Source organism: Pan paniscus, chromosome 5 (assembly GCF_029289425.2).
Source record: "Pan paniscus chromosome 5, NHGRI_mPanPan1-v2.0_pri, whole genome shotgun sequence".
Lineage (NCBI taxonomy): Eukaryota > Metazoa > Chordata > Mammalia > Primates > Hominidae > Pan > Pan paniscus.
In genome coordinates, this window is record NC_073254.2 from 24,295,977 (window position 1) to 24,307,191 (window position 11,215).

The following is an 11,215-nucleotide window of genomic DNA, read 5'->3' on the forward strand; positions in this document are numbered from 1 at the left end:
CAGCTGCATCTATCAGGAACTAGAAAAGTGCTTTCATACATTTAGCTGGAGAAGATGTTCTTTAATGGGAGGATAAAAAATATTCCATGTTAAAAACTAAACTTCAAAAAAGGAAGTAATATACATGCCTTAGCTGTATCTTATAGTAATGTTAACTGCAGTATCCATAGTTATATTCATTGATATTAAATTCCTTAAAGAAGATATCCAAAGGAGGGTCCCTAGTTTTTTTTTTTTAAATAGAAGAGATGAAATAGTAATAGGGAAAATGAAATGGTTGATCACAGCAATTTGAAATCGAGTAATTTTCCTTCTTCCTTTAAGAGAACATTACCATTCAATACTCTTTCAAAAGAAATGCATCATTCATGTATTTCATAATAAATAAGTGAGAAAACCAATAATAATTTTTAAAAAATAAACACTAAACTAAGACTGCTCACTTCCTTGCACCTCCAATGGATCAATTCCATTTGACAGACTGTGTCAGGTTTTCAACCTGCCCGTTCAAAAGCTAATAATGTGCAATCCCTAAAAAGCGTCATCTATGCTTCCTAGGAAGCTTCCTTTCTTAAACTGAAACTGAATCCGGAAAGCAGTGCTAATATATTTCAAACCTGGCTCCTTCACACCACAAAATCGACTGTGCTTTTCAAGACAATCACTTCCAAACATGCAAACAGTTGAAATCCTCAGCATACTTTTACTTAACTTACACTCTGCTTCAAACACTGTCGTTTATAAAGCAATAATGAAAATAACAAGTCTATAAACCTGTGCTTACTGGCAGGGGTTTTAAGCTCCCAGGTCTTCAAACCTGTAGCTTAAGCAATGATTTATATCTAGAAGAATTAAGGAAACAGAAGAAAAAGAGGAAGAGAAAAGGAAGGATCAATCTCTAACTCTATATCTCTGTGTGTGTCTATATATGTATGTGTGTGTCTCCGTATATATTAGTTATATGTCATGGAAAGAAAATACTGGGGGAAATAAGAAGATTCAGGAGAAAGAAGCTCAAAGAACTTTGGCAAGGAAACCACTTAGCTATAGCAAAACCACCATGTGGTATCTGCAAATATGCTGAAAACCCTATAGTGACACCAAATCCAGGGACTATTTAGGGAGTGGTAATTCCACATTTTGTACATACATAGGAGGGAATTGAGGGTGTTATCCTGCTTGGAAGTGGGCTAAGGTACCTTATTTAAATCTACAAACAGTTTTAATTTAGGTTACATGTTTATTTTGGGTGTCTGGAGGTGAGAGGCTAAGGAGGATTGGTGGAAAAAGCAAAATTTCTTAAGCATCTTTTGACACTACCAGTTCATTAAAGAATCTTCTTCTAAAGGTAAATGGGCTGAAAACAGATGTACTGAGTGAACTCATGCATTTTAGTGATATTTTCATTCTTGGGCCTTGCAGCCAACGACACTAGTTTTTTATGCTACACATTTTCTTCATCAACAGAAGGGTACAAGAGCAGGCTGAAAGCAGAGGCAAAGAGAAAGTATCCAAAGTTCTACTCCCAAGATTCACAAGTTCAGTTTGTGATATGTCTTAACTTTCAATTAGACATGGGCTCCGTCTGGGTGACAACAGTAAACCCACATAACTGCTTTGATTGGATTTTATTTCTTTGCACAAAACAGGCCAGTTTTTTAGCCTTCAGTCTTATATAATTGTGGTTCTTTGTGAACAAAAGAACATGTTTTTAGTCTACTTTCTACAGATTTCTTATTTCAGGAAGATAACTTTAAATTTATTTACTTCAATATGTTGAGACACATATATGACTTGAAAACGTTCTCCATTAAGGTTACAGGATTGAGATAAAATATGTTACTCTGGTTTTTAAAGTGGTCTTCAATGATCTGGAAAAGCCTCCCACCTGTAGGACTTCATCAAGGTCCTCTGAGTATTTCTTCACCTGATCCTCCCACAGGAGCAGGACTCACTCATGGGCAAGGTATTGGATCAATATTATAGTTCCAAGTTGATACAGAATTTAAAAACTAAAACACTCACTCCCTGAAGTTTGACTGTTGCTGCGTAGACAGACAAACTGAGATTTCTGGGTTGGACATCTAGCACAGTCCATTTTATCATTCATCATTTTTAGATTTCAAATTGAGTGCAAAATGTCATGTAACCTATTTAAATCGTACTTACTAACAACCATGCAAGTAAAGGCAAAAAGGTTCTCATTCAGGAGGTTTTCATCCATTTCCTGAAATGTCCTGATGTGTGTAAAGATCGTGGCTGGCAAAATGTCCTAGAATTTCATCCTGACTGGGACACTTATTTGAGATGGGCAGGTCACCTCTCCGACACTCACTAATTTCCTCCACTTGTGAAATTCCTGACCTGCTTTACCTCAAGATTTCTTAAGGAACAAACAAAATAATGTGACAACATTTTGAAGACTAATGTGTGATATTAACATAAAGTAAAATCTGTTTCAGTGTTCTAAGTTAAAATCTACAAATTGATTATGTTTCCAAGAGATATTCAAATAACTGTTAGCTATGATAGAAGTAAAATCTTTTAGTTTTAACATGTAAAAAATAAGAGCCAGTGCACAAAACAGCTGTCTTTAGAGAGACTTCATTTGTTTATGATCATTTTTCAGCACTCTAAAATGGTCAGCAATGGTCTCATCCATACATTTGTATAACACTCCCACAATATAAAATAATTCTGCACCAAAAAATCAAGACAGATGTAAAAGTTTCTTTCCACGACAACTATCTAACAGCTAACTTCTGTGCTTCATCACTCATGAGGAAGTATTCATAAATGTAGCTGGAGCTGGGGAAGCTTTTCTCAGAAACAACAGAGGATAATGATATAAAGAATGATTCGATGAATATTTCTGTGTTTTTTTACATATGAAAACTATATGTATGCCCCTTTTCTTGTATCTACTAATGGAAACCATCTCATCTATTTCCACTGTGTAGATCTTCATTTGTTAAGCCAATGAATTCGTGACAATCAGTCTTAGGGCAACACGGCTAAACACAGGACCCTACTCCACCGTTACGTTGTACATTTAAAAACATCAGAATTGGCTAAGTTTGGAGACTAGAATACCCAATCAATAAAAAGTGCTTCAATTTAGTTTTTAAACTACTGTCATCATGCTGCCTCATTATATTCCCTTAAAAATTGACTAGAGGCAATTTTGCTGAATATTGAAAATGGAAAGTAGTAAAAGCGGAGGAGAAAAAGGGGTGCCAACACCATTATAGAGTGGCTCACAAAGTTCTTGAGCATGAGGATTATGTATTAAATCTTTAATTTCTGCACAAAAATAAGTAAGTGTAAGTGTTACACATAGAATTACTCAGAGAATAGAGAAAGGCAAGAAGGATGAGGTGGCAAGGAGCAAAGAAGGGAGGACAGCAGGATGGATTACCACTACTTAAGTTACTAGGTGACTTGGTTTAGTAATAAAGTTGCAGTATAGCGTTTTTAACTGTTCCCTAATATTACATCGCAAAGAGAAAAGATAATTGCCTCCTCAGTGACTCCAATACATGAAATAGATACTATCCTGGATGTAGAATTCCCTACACCAAAACAAAACAAACACAAGAAATACATGATACTAAAATGTTACTCCTTGGAAAAACTAAAAGTCACATTTTATTTGTAGAACTTAGACTTGATATTAATTATTCTTGTCAAATAGGTAAACGCATTAAATTTTAAGGCTAATCAAGTCTACTGGATTTGAAGTAGCATGTGCAGTATGTCCTGCCTCCAGGAATTGAAAATATTTGGCATTGCAAATAGGCCAGAAACCTGAGTGTTTGCTTCTCTATTTCTGTCAACCCCTTGGTCGATAGACCCTCCTTTGATACATTTTCATCAGTTTGCTTCCTGAACACAAATGATCTTGCGTGAGTTGAGAAAAATGGAAGGCAAATAGAAATGCAGCATTTGTCCAATACTGTTGTCAAACCATCTTCAGAGTAATCAACTATTATTAGTTAATTATAACAATAAAGCTCTTCATGAACTATAGCAAAATTTTCAATAATGTGCACTGTGTTTTTCATGACTTTCCATAGACCCTGGTAAAAAACAGTCTGTCTCTTTAAGTATTGCAGAAAATAACCCTCTTCCAGGTACGGTAATTAACAGGATGATAGTAAAACTGTTCATTAGATCTGCCCTGTACATAATTAATGTGTTTGTTATGAGATTGAAATTGCTCTTTTTTTTTTTAGCAAGAGGAAAAAAAAAGGACTAACATAAAATGTTGATATTTTAAGTAAAAACGTAGATGTTTCCTATGAACCTGAAGGTATGACAAATAAAATGAGAGCTTGGAAAAGTATAATTATCGTTAAGAGAATCAATTCCCTCTCCATCCTGATGCTCTTCAGTGTCATTTCATTTTACGTGACTGTGTGGTAGGTAACAGTAGAATAGCAGAAGAACTATCATGAAGCTCAAGAGGAAAACAATCTCCCACTATCAGTCACTTTTTGTTTCTTTCTTTGGCATTCGTTATTGAACTTTGGGGTTAAAGCCCTCTAGGCTCTCTTACCCTAAAACCCCTTAAAGTTTATTCTAGGTGGTGGAGGGGGCAGTGGCAGAAGAAGAAGACTGTGGATTCTTCAGGCTTAACAAAAGAATATAGATCATGTGTACATTGAGCATTCTTCATAAATTCCAAGTGAACTAAACATCCTATGAAGTAACCTGATTTCTTGAAAGATGTGAGAGAGCAATAGTATTTTTGTCTTTGCAGGATCTACCTGAGTCATCATGGGAACTTACAAGTGATTCCTTTCTGCTTATTAAGCCTTGGGCCACCAGCCAATCAAGAGCAGAACCAGAAATGACTTCCTCAGGAGGAAGACCTCAGCCCAGGTGTATTCAGTTAAAGTCAACATTACTTGAATGTTTAATGTAGGAGAGTCCCTAACCTAGCACTGGGAGGGAATCAGATATCCTCAATTAACAGAAGAAACAAGAAAATTAAGGAGCTTCCAATGAGGAAGGAAAGAAATGACATCCAGTGAAAAATATGAAATACAATCAGAATATGGTCAATAGAAAGTTCTTAATTGCTCTGAATACACAGAGATGAAGAGGTTGGTTTCTGTCATTCATCAGGCAGACCCCAGAAAGCTTTATAGTGGAGCTGATAGCCAACCTGGCCGTTGAATGCAGAGGATTTTGATGGGACAATGTTTTAGAAAGTGGGATTTCATAAAATGAAGATGACTTCAAAGGCCTAGAGATAGAAAAGTATGTTTGGGGAAAAGTAAATATTTGGGAATGTGAGAGGGTTATTGTATTGTGTTGAGCTCTTTAGAATCAATGCAGGTCTGTCCTCTACTCCTGTAAAAACCTGGAACATTGCTTCTTAAATTGGAGTCCAAAAATATATCTTCAGCAATCTCAAGGTCTCTGAGTTTTATTTTTAAATTAAAGTTTCTATTTCCATGATGATACGTGGGGTGATGAAAACATTCTAAAAATTAAGATTATGGTGATGGTTGCAGAATTTTGTAAACATGATAAAAACCACTGCCTTGGGCATTTTAAGTAGATGAACATTATGGTAAGTATATTCTATCTTATAAAGCTGGTAAAGATTATTTTACACATTTTAAAGAGGCAAATATATTTTTAAATAATGAAATAAGATCTTCATTACTTAACGTTATTATGTTATGTTGATCACTGTGAGGCTCTTTGCTATATTTTAAAAGATCCCCAAGATTCCCTTTAAAGGGGTTTGTAGTTTAGTCCAAGGCTATATAGGCATAGGATGGAGATAAAGAAATGAAAACTACAGATGTTAAAAAGAAAGATATAGACATTAAAAGAGATGGGCTCTTAACTTGTCTCCATGGCAGTAGAGACAATTTGGTTTACAAATTCAACATTTCTTTGTTAACACATAGTATTTAAAAAGTATAGATTTGAACTAATGTACATGTAGCATGTATCAGCTTCTCTATCCCTGATTGGATTGTGACAATTTTCCTGTGCAGAATGCCAAGAGTTTGAAGTTAACTACCTTTTGATCAAGATTAGTTAATTACCTGTACTTAGGTTCTCTCAATCTTTACTTTGGATCTTACAATAATTAAAAGTATGATATAAACTTTAAAAGAAAACTGAAGGTTTAAAGAACTGCATTCTTTGTAAACATTCTTAAAAAACAAACTTATTGACATGGCTCATTTCCTTCTAAAGACAAAAATAAACACGCTGTTCACAATTTTTAAGTTTTATATGTGACTGAGACAATTAGAAGAATCTCAGAAAGAGAATATCAGGAAAATGCAAAAAGCCAAGGGTTTCAAGGCAACTTAGAAAGACCAACCCTCTGGATAGGGTAGAACTTATTTATTTCATAAATTATAATATATTTAACAAAAAAATTAACAGAAATATCCTTTTCATATCAAGAAATTAAAAATAACCACATATGTAAAGCAAAGGGACAGATGAGTCATAGACTGACCTGGTGACAGGCTGGAGCGTGAAATGAGAGCTTGTCCAACAGCTTGCCTGAGAAGAAGCCAAGGGACCAGCCAGGAAACCAGGAACGAAATATAGATGGCGGCATGTGTCACTTGGCACACCGCATGGTGACTCCACTCCTGCCAAATGTACAGCAGGGACAGTCACAGCAGCTTAGCTGTATTTTAGGACCTAATCAAGGCATAAACCACAACTGCTGCTGTTGGCGGTTGACAAAGGAAACCAAACTGCATTTCTAATTGGGAAGAAGAAAATGTGGGCAAGAGAACAACCAACCAAATCTCATTGGGAGAAACCAAGTGTGACTAGGTTCTGTCACAAAGTTAAGCAAGGGCACATGTTTCACCAAATCTTGAAAGAGAATCATCAGAATGGATTAAGAGACACCTTATGAGCATGTTGGCCAATACATTCTTACTAAACTGATGCTCATCATGATTTTCTTTCCTCCCTGCCTGAAGACAGATAATAAAGCTATACAAAGCAAACAGATTGCCATGGCTCAAACATCTGTTTGTGAGCATAGTACTATGAATTGCTTGTTTTGTCTGTTTCATATTCTTTCTGCAGAACTGATGCTCCTAAATGATACAAGATGGTGGCTTAAAAAAAGATTTTAAATTGTGCCTGATACTTTTTCCTTTTAATTAGCAATTTTATAAGTCCTTTTAAGAAATTTCTGAATACATTGGCAGAAGAACGCAGACAGAAGAAGGAAACTTAAGATGTGCAAAAAGATGTAATGATTCCAAAGAAAATAATGGTTGTTTTTAACGTTAACCCTTTTTAAACACAATACTGATAGAAGAAAACTATTGTACTCTTTTGTTTTAGTGGAGAAATAATAGATGTCTGTTCATGTGTTAAGTGTTACAGCAAAAAAAAAAAAATACACATACGGTTAAGTTAATGAATACTTTTCATTTTATCAGAATGGCAACAGACAGAAGTACTTTGTAGAGACTGACTTCGTAAGCTACTTAAGACAACTTGCACCACTAAGAAAAAAATGTAGAACCATTTGGAAAAATGAAATTTAGTAATTCCAAGTTTCAAAGAAATGTCAACATTTCATTCTATTCAATAGAGAACAAAACCAATAGTCTTTTTATTACTTTCAACTGAAACATTGCATGTTTTAATCTGAGCCTTGCAGACTTTCATTTGGAGTTTGAACCAGACTTTCATTTGTAGTTTGAAGTTCATTTCGGAGAACTTCATTAACATGAGATTGGCAATTCAAATGCAGGTGCAGTTTTCTGTTAATGTCATGCTGTTGTTTAGGTAATAAGAAATATTAAGTAATTGGCTTTAGATTTTGTAATTTTTTCCCTGAGTTCCTGCTAGATTTCATATTCTAGTAGTCAGTGTATTTTCAGTGAAATGTAAAAATATTCCTGTTCTCTTTGACCAGTATTAATTTTTGAGATCTTATTGCTGACACTTGAATCCCATAATTGTCATACATCTCTGGTGTATGACAACATTTGATTTTTGAAGTGTGTAGACCATCTCTTCATATTTTCAAGATGCAATTTTACATTTCTGCATTTTAAAAACAGTTTGGCCATAATCCTAGATGCACACTTCTAATTCATGTACCTGCATAGGTGACATTTGTGAACAGAAATTTGCATGTATAATTTGTGTTTACTTGTAACTTTCTGGTTATATACTGCTGATATCTGTGGATTCAAGTTACTGAAGTGAATACCAATAACAAAAAAACCCTTAAAAAAAGAATATAAAAGTAATAGGTACTCATCGTTAAAAAGTAGGGAATTTAGAAAAGCAAAAAGAAGATAACATAAATTTCCTATACTTTTATATCAAAGGCAGATATAACAACCGTGACGATTTTATGGATATCTTTGAAATCGCATGGAGCATAGCATATCGACAGCTTTACATCCTGATATTTTCATTTGACGTTCAAATAAGGGCATGTTTGATATTATTTTAAAATGCTCAACAATAATGCTTGAGAATATAAAACATTCTAATGTATAAATTCATCACAATTAAACAAGTTTTCAGCATATATTGTTTTCTTTCCTTTTACACAATGTTTTCTAGAATAATCATCTTTTGAATGATTTTTTTGGCTGCATTTCTGATTTTTTTCTTCAAATATATTCGTTAAATTCCTTGCTCAAGGTATATGATCATTCGTAAAATAATAATTTTCAAATGACTTTCCAAAAGGATTTTACCAGTTTACACTCTGATCAACAATATATTGGTGCTCACCATGTAAGACGTAGTTTTATTTCTCTCCGTACCGCTTATCTACTTCTCAGTTTTGGATAATGGAATTGTGAATTTTTCAGAATCAGTTCATTATTGATTTATCAATATTATTTACATTATATGCTACCTCCTATAGTAATTATTTTTAAAATCTAAAAACCGTTTTAATAATCAAAGATTCTATAAATAGGATCCACAACTAGGTGGCTGCAACTCCCAGTTCTTAATTTTGATTAATTACTAAGTAATATATTTGACTATGTTTTCTTTTTGGCGGAAGGTAACATTTTTGAATGGTATCTTTTCTCAAACTTTGAATACATTAGAAAATGTTCATGTGGCTCTCAAGTAAATATTTAACTGAGCGTGGAGTTCCTTTTCCCCAAAGCTTTGCCACACTATTCCATATTTCCTGACACTGGGGTTACAAAGACAAAGTCTGAGTTCAGCTTGAGTTATATGCCTTTGTTGGTGATTTGCTTGTTTTTCTTCCTGAATATTTTCAGAATTTAAAAAATTCTGTATCATTAAGTGTTTAACATTTTAACAAAAAATTAAAGATATATAATGATATTGCTAAATTATGATGCTTTTATACACTGGAATACTGTGTACCCTGAAAATTATGATTTTGAAGATTCTAAAATAATATGAGAAATGCTCTTGACTAAATGTCAAATGAAAAAAATCAGGATATAAAATTGTATCTATAATGCCCTAAGAATGTTAAATTAAGTAATCTGGGTAATTGGATAATCTAAGACGTAACCTAAACACAAGTTGGGCATTAGCATTTTTCATTAATTTTTCTGATATTTGATGACTCAGTTTTACCTATAAATTTAGTTTGCCTATTAATCTCAGAAAATTTTCTCATAGTCATTTCAGTTTTCTCCCCAAGTTCTAGGTAGAACTTCTAATCTTTATCTTCCATTCTTCTTCCCTTTCAATTTTTGACTTTACAGTCTGCTATGGGTAATTTTTGCACTAGTTCACTAAATTCCTGGGAACTGGGGTTTTGGAATGGACACAGAAAATAAGATACCAGTAAGACAGAAGTTGGAATTTTGTAGTAGAGTTTTGAAATGACCCCAAACACAGCAGAAAGTAGGCCCCCTTCATTTACACTGTGGTGGTCTGTATTTTGTGTGAGTCAGTCTGAGTCTCATTATGCATATGTTTGCACATGAGTGATTTTTTGTGATGGGGTGGGGAAGGGAGGAGGTAAATTTTTTGTTTTTTGTTTTTTTTTTTTTGTAAATTCTTAATTTTCTCTGCTTTGCTTAGTTCTACTGTTTCCAAGGTCAAAGAATGGTTTGACTACTTAATTTTTGTTTTATGTATATAGTAGAACTATGTGAAGTACAGAAAATTGCTAACTGAAATTTTAATATTTGGTGTTGCATTAGTTGTCATTCATCCATTTCTTCTAAATCCCTCTTAGCATGTCTTAGATTATTTTCATGATTATTTCAATGAAATAATTGTATAAAGGCAAATCAGTCACCACTGTCATCATATCATAATGTAAAGTCTTTTGCTTATTTTTCTAAAATATGTGAAAGGATCCTAGAAGTTTCACAAGTTAAAGTATTACAAAAGTTTAGAAAAACATATGGATAGAGAAGAGAGTTAAACCAGTGAGTGCTTTTTCCAGTTAAATGGGAGCTCTAGTCATTGAATGTGGAATGGGGTGACTTAAGAAGGTTTATTTAGAGGTGTGGGAAGTAGGCAGGAGGCTGGTCTTGTCTGGCAAAACATAGATCTGATAATCTTTATAAATTTATATATGTATAAATTTATATATATGTAAATATATATTTATATATTATGTTCATATATAAATTTATATAAAAAATTATTTATATCTATATATGTGTATTTATATATTAAATACATATAAATTTATTTATATTTATATATAAATGTATATATATTTATAAACACATATTTATATTTTTTATATATATAAAGTGTGTGTGTGTGTATGAACACACACACATGCACACACATTTTTTTCTTTTGAGACAGAGTTTCACTATTGTTGCCCAGGCTAGAATGCAATGGTGCGATCTCGGCTCACTGCAACCTCTGCCTCCTGGGTTCAAGCAATTCTGGTGCCTCAGCCTCCTGAGTAGCTGGGATTACAGGTGCTCACTCCAAGTCCAGCTAATTTTTTTATTTTTAGTAGAGACAGGGTTTCACCATGTTGGCCAGGCTGGTCTAAAACTCCTGACCTCAGGTGATCCACCTGCCTCAGCCTCCCAAAGTGCTGGGATTACAGGCATAAGCCACTGCTCCCGGTCAATCAAAGATATTTAAATATTGACAAATTATACTAACAGGCCAGACCAATCAGGAAGTCATGTGGTCAAGCTAAATCCAGACACTTTCCATGTATCCATTTCTTGCCTACCTAACCAGACTTAGTGCCTATATTGCCTATATGAGT